Below are 5689 nucleotides of genomic sequence, written 5' to 3'. Positions count from 1 at the left end.
CCATGTGAAAAAAAAGAAAAAAATAAAGTTAAGTTTATTTGCATGTAATGTGATTGGTGTATTAGGTGGCTAAAATGAGGAAAGTGAAATGTGGGTTGCATGTGACTTGAATGGTTGAATAAATGGGCAAATAAAATGTAAAGTGAAGCTTGTGCATGGAGTATGATTGGAGGAATAAGGTAGCAACTGAAATAAAAAAAAGTAAGAAAATAAGGTGGTGGATGGAAAATAATTAGGATAGATTTTGGACCAATGAACAAAAGAGAAAATTTGTGCATGAAATATGAGTGGGGGGTGAGTTGGTCCAATGAGAAATGAGGAATGAATGAACAAAAGTGAAGAAAAAAGAAAAGAAAATAATAGAAAAAGAAAGTAACCTTGGGCAATCCATCCATGTGTGAGCAAAATGAGAAAATGAAAGCCATTTTATGGCTTTTGTCTTGAGAGGTCTGCCTATAACAAAGAAGAAAAGAGAAAGAAAGAGAGAAAAGAAAGAAAAGAAAAGAAACATGCAAGAAGGGCTCTGGTTTTAGAAGAAAAATGTGAAGAAAACAAGTGAGTTCCATAAGTGATTTGCCCATTTGGAAGAGAAATGAAGAGGAGATGGCCTTGTGGAGCTTCCACCCGAGAGAAGAGGAAAGATTGAAAAGAAAGAAAGAAAGAGAATCGGATTAAAAGAAGAAGAAAAGAGAAAACCGAGAGGTTTTCCTCCCCACCCACACACCATTGTTGAAGTTTAAAGAGATTTTGGCAGTTTGGCTTGGAGATTTCAAGGTAAGGAAGATAGAAATTGTTAGTTTGCTTGAATACATGCTTTTTGAACCAATTATAATGTGTGAAAATGTTTGTGGCAGCAAAAGAATACCGTGTGGGGTGCCAAGGAAACCATGCATGTTGGTGATTCACAAGAAATGTGAGATTACACTACCAAAGAGCTTGAGATTTCTTGGTTTTAGTTCAAGTTAAATTATTGAGGAATGGTAAGACAAATTATGGTCTACTCCTTGATTGTTTATGTTATATGATTATGGTTTAGGAAGTATGCCTATATTGGTTGTGAGATTTGATGTGTAATGTTTGAAGAAAGTAAAGGATAAGGATTATGCATGCAAAGGTTTAAGACTTCTTTGGTAAAATTGCTGCCATATATGATTGTGTGTAAGCATGGAATTAACCATGAAATTAGGTTACAGATTTATTGATTGATGTGCTGCCATGCATGTGAATAATTAAGTGTATTGGGTTTGTATGGTTGCTAGGAAGTGTATAAGTAAAGAAAGTGTGCTTGGTGGCGTGCCGGGGAGGTAATGGGTGATCGACGAGTAGAATTAGCTAGATATGCACCCAAATTGATAGCGATGCAGTGTCTCGCTGTTGTAAGGTAAGTAGGAGGTGCCTATTTCAAAATTTCCATAACTATATAATGATATACATATAGCAAATGTTGATAGTATTCTTTAAACGCATTTGTGGAAAGCATGAGCTGCTAAAAGCCATAGGAAATTATGGATGCAAATTGTTTTGAAAGTTGTTTTGGATATATCTATAGATAAGCTATATATGTAAAGTGTTTTAAAAATTGAGAAACAAGCCTTTTTATGATAATTGCATCAAAATCCATGCCTTGCATTTTTGTGTGATATGCATTGCTAAATGCATTTGTTAAATGCTTTAAAATGCATGTTTTGAGCACCGGTTTTATTCTGATCTTTGTACAAGTGTTTACACCATGCCATTTAACGTGAAAGTAATTTAAAGGGTTATCTAACCTTGATTTCAAATGATTTAAAGGAAAAGCCTTGGAAAACTTGATTTGGTTTTGAAAATAGTTTTAACAAACTGAGAGCGTCAAAAGTAGGCTGAATGTCACATCAGGATAATGTGACCCTTGTGCACAAGTGAGTTCTAGCTAGAGAACCTTTGGGTTATCGACGGTCTGTTAGACATGGCTAGGGCCATGGTCTATGATTATACATGGCAAGGTCACTGGTTATTATATGTGGCTAGGCCATAAGTTGTGATGTGTGGTTGCAACAGCTTGATTTCCCCGATGTTGGTCAATATCATCGAGACTGCCATGGCTGTGGGAATCTAGCGGAGCAACGTTCTTGGATTGATATTACTTGGAGGAGGGTCCACGGGTGATTACAATGCTTACCTACTCGAGAGCCTTGTGAGTGTTTTGATGCATACTCTTTTGCATGGTGGAGAGTTAAGATTTCTCTGCAGCTCCCTTGTTTGAATAAAAGCTTTCAGTGCTTACTTGACGATCATGAGTTTGTTTATGTGGCTATACACTTGATTTCTTTATATTCCATGCATTTTGGGAGCATGCATACTTTTATATTGTTATTCATATTTTGATGGCAAGTGATATTTTCAATGATTGAACTTTGTTTTGCTCCACTTGTTTTCAGCACCACTTTGCCAAGTGAAACACTGCATTATTATTTTACGGCATCATTTTTACAAGGCATAAAAAACCCACTTGTGATTTGATTTTTCTAAGATTATTATTCTTATTTCGGTTTTATCATTCAAATTTACTTGCTTTATGCTTGTTTCCTATCTACGCCTTGCTCATGGAGCCGATGATCACTGAGTCTATAAGACTCACCCCCTTATTTCCTTTTTGCAGATAATGATCGGCCTAGCTTGCAATCATTAGTGCTTATGGTCCACCGTAAATAGGTAAAGGCATCTCATAGCACTTTATTCTAAGTCACTCCACTGCTAGAGGTTGAGTCATTCTTAGCTTGATGTATTTGAAAATAGTGTCAATGTAAATGCATAGTTAGACACTATAGACTTTAATGTATTCTTACGATTATGGTGAATAAAGGATAAAATGGTTTATTATGATTTATGTTCAATTCTTTTTTACAAAAAGGTATACAATTAAAAGCAATTTCGTGAATTAATGACATAATAACTAAAGTTTCAATTAAGGTTTGTTCAGGGACTGGGCAGGTTCTCTTGCAAGATTTAGACGCCAGTAGTGATCAAGGAGTGGTCGTTACATAAATGCCAAGATTCAAGAGTAAAAAGGAGAAAAAGGAATTGACCTTGAGAAGTTAAGAGAGAGTCAGCCATTGAGAGAGGGAAAGAAATAAGAAAGTACCTTTGAGGAGATCCACCCGAGAGGAAGAAAAAAAGAAAGAAAAAGAGGGGAAAGTGGGAAAGGCTTAGGTTGTGAGGATTTAAGAGAAATTGTGAGGGTTCCTTCCTTTATCTTGTAGAGTTGTGATATTCTACCACCCAAAGAGTCTTCAACATTTAAGAGAGAAACCGTGGAGTGTTGATGGAGGTGTAAAGCTTAGTTTCAAGGTACAAAAGAAACAAGGTAAGGATTGTGGTTTTAGCTTGAATGTTCTTTGAAAATGGGTTGGTAACTATAATAAATGTTTAGTGGCAGCAAAGATTAGCTTGATTGGAGAGGATTTAGTGACATGCAAGCCATCAAACTCTTGGATGCATGATGGATTCAAAGTGAAAGAGAAACGGTAAACATGGTATTGTGTTTTAAGGCCTATGGTTGGTAAAGTCATTAAGAAAATAATTTGTGCATAATGTTGGCAGCAAGATCTTCAAAGAATCAAAGGATCAGATGCATGCATGTTGATTGTGCACGAGTATGTGGTGATTAGAGCTTTAAAAGAATATTGAGATGTATGCAAGATCCAAGCCATCACAAAAGGTAAGGCATGCAAAGTGAAATGATTGTGTGATGCCTTAAGTACGGTTAGAAAACAATTATGCTAGTTGAAAGGTTGAAAAATGAAATTGTGGACATAGGTTGTTTTGAAAGATTTAAAAGGTTAAGAATGTTGATGTAAAAAAAGTGGAAATTGATATTGTGCTTAGTGGCATCATATTAAATGTGAATAATGGTGCAAATAAGCTTAAAAATTACTTGGTGAAATTAGATTTATAGTTGCTGCCATATATGTGGTTAATAGTCTGAAAATAATAGTTTGAATATGATAAATATTCTTAGAAAGAGTGATATAGGCATTTGAAGTCATAAACAAGATGTTGGGTTTGTGAAATTTAAAGTTCATACTAAGGATTTAGTGTAAATGGTTATCTCTTAGGAATAAGAGATGAAAGAATAGAATTAAATATGAAGAGCAAGTGTAGAATATAATGGCAGCAAAGCTCATTCAATGCTTTGGATTAAGATGATGTCAAGAAGTTGACAAAGCAAGGATTATTGCTGCAAACGTAAAGTAAGCATTTAAGGAAATATTAGTGAGGAAGTAATATCTCACCATTGTAAGGTGGGTAGGGGGTGTCTATTTAAAAAGATTCTTACTATATCAAAGTATATATATAGTATTATCCAATGTCTTTATGGAAAGCATGAGTTGCTAGAAAATGAGAAGTGATTTGAACACATGGTTTGTTATGATTTATACACTGTTTTTGTGGAAAGCATGAGCTAGTAGAACAAAGCAATTGTGGATGTAAAATAATTTAGAAGTGTTTGCGTAGAATATATACATATATGATAACTTTATGACATAGAGTTATTTGAGCTTAATTTTGATAGTAATTTAGCTTAGTTCTTGTAGTAATGCATAGAAATTAGTAAGTTTTATTTAATTATTTTAAATTAGTTATTTTAAGTAAGTGAATCTAATCATGGTTAATTTTCTGCTTTATTTGCTGTTAATATGGTTAAGATAGGTTATTATTGATTTATTTGTGTTTTTGTAGGTGTTTGAAGGAAGAATTTTAGTAAAAGAAAGAGAGCAATTTCAAGGTGCAGACTTCCACTGCACATATTTCGGTATTTCGGCCATAACTTTCTCTACAGTGCTTGAAATGAAACGATTCTTGAACCATTGGAAAGATAAGAGAGAAAAAACCTACAACTTCACTCACTTCAAGTTGGATGGGGGTCAAAAATCTTGTCAAAGTCCTAGAGCAATTATGATTTCTGTTAATTAATTGGACAAGGCTGTGAGTTACATAGTCAGGTGAGGAAATTCTAGCTGACATTGACTTCTTTCTCCACCCAACTTGGCCTAACTTCAAAGCCTATAAAAATAACCTTTCAGAAAGAAAGGAAAAAAACCACTAGATTAAAAACTGAGCGTCAAGCCACAAGAGTCATTGAAGCTAAGAAGAATTTGAAGGATTCAAAGAGATTTGGAGATCAAGAATACAACTCTTGAATTTTCCTATCTTTTCTGTTATTCTTTTATTTTCTTGGTTTTGTTCTCATTGTTTAAACTTTATTCAATGATGATGTGTGACTTGATAGGGAACTAAATTTTTAATCTAAGATTATGATAAAAGTCATTATGTAATCTGAATTATTTATCTCTCTTTTGATTATGTTTGATAGATTGAGGTTGTTTATTTTATTCTGTTCTTAATGCTTTTAATTGCTTGATCACCAGTTAGATTGAATTAGAAACTTAAGTTAAACCTTGATGAAAAAGATTTAGGTAGACCTTGAATAAAATATCGTATGATCAAATACACTTAGTTGATTAGGTAATTTGATTTGTATATAGGGTAGACATACACCTATAAGCCATATGTAGCCAAAATTAGGGCACAAAATTAATGAATCTTTCTTCAATATAATTTGCATAGACATATAGTAAATTAATTGGAAGAGCTATTTTGATAAGAAACTTGATAGAGACTTGTAAATAATTTAAGACTTTAGGTTAGC

General features: G+C 33.8%; 1 long non-coding RNA gene across 3 annotated transcripts; it reads left to right on the top strand.

Annotated features, from left to right (window-relative positions):
- Positions 1-241: 241 nt before the first annotated feature.
- Positions 242-5315, top strand: LOC110426953 (uncharacterized). Of its 3 annotated transcripts, none has more exons than XR_002446212.2 (9): positions 242-774; positions 855-980; positions 1260-1381; positions 2038-2173; positions 2639-2691; positions 2960-3327; positions 3410-3503; positions 3580-3697; positions 4720-5315. It is a non-coding gene; the product is annotated as an uncharacterized LOC110426953 (long non-coding RNA). The 3 variants fall into 3 exon arrangements; XR_002446209.2 differs by having other exon boundaries at positions 244-774; positions 2960-3343; XR_002446210.2 differs by lacking the exon at positions 2038-2173 and having other exon boundaries at positions 244-774; positions 2960-3343.
- The last annotated feature ends 374 nt before the right edge of the window (positions 5316-5689 follow it).

This window comes from Theobroma umbraticum, unplaced genomic scaffold, assembly GCF_002168275.2.
Source record: "Theobroma umbraticum cultivar Fairchild unplaced genomic scaffold, ASM216827v3 scaffold_239.1, whole genome shotgun sequence".
Taxonomy (NCBI): domain Eukaryota; kingdom Viridiplantae; phylum Streptophyta; class Magnoliopsida; order Malvales; family Malvaceae; genus Theobroma; species Theobroma umbraticum.
Note: the sequence above shows the minus strand (reverse complement) of the source record. Positions and strands in the feature narration are given on the sequence as shown.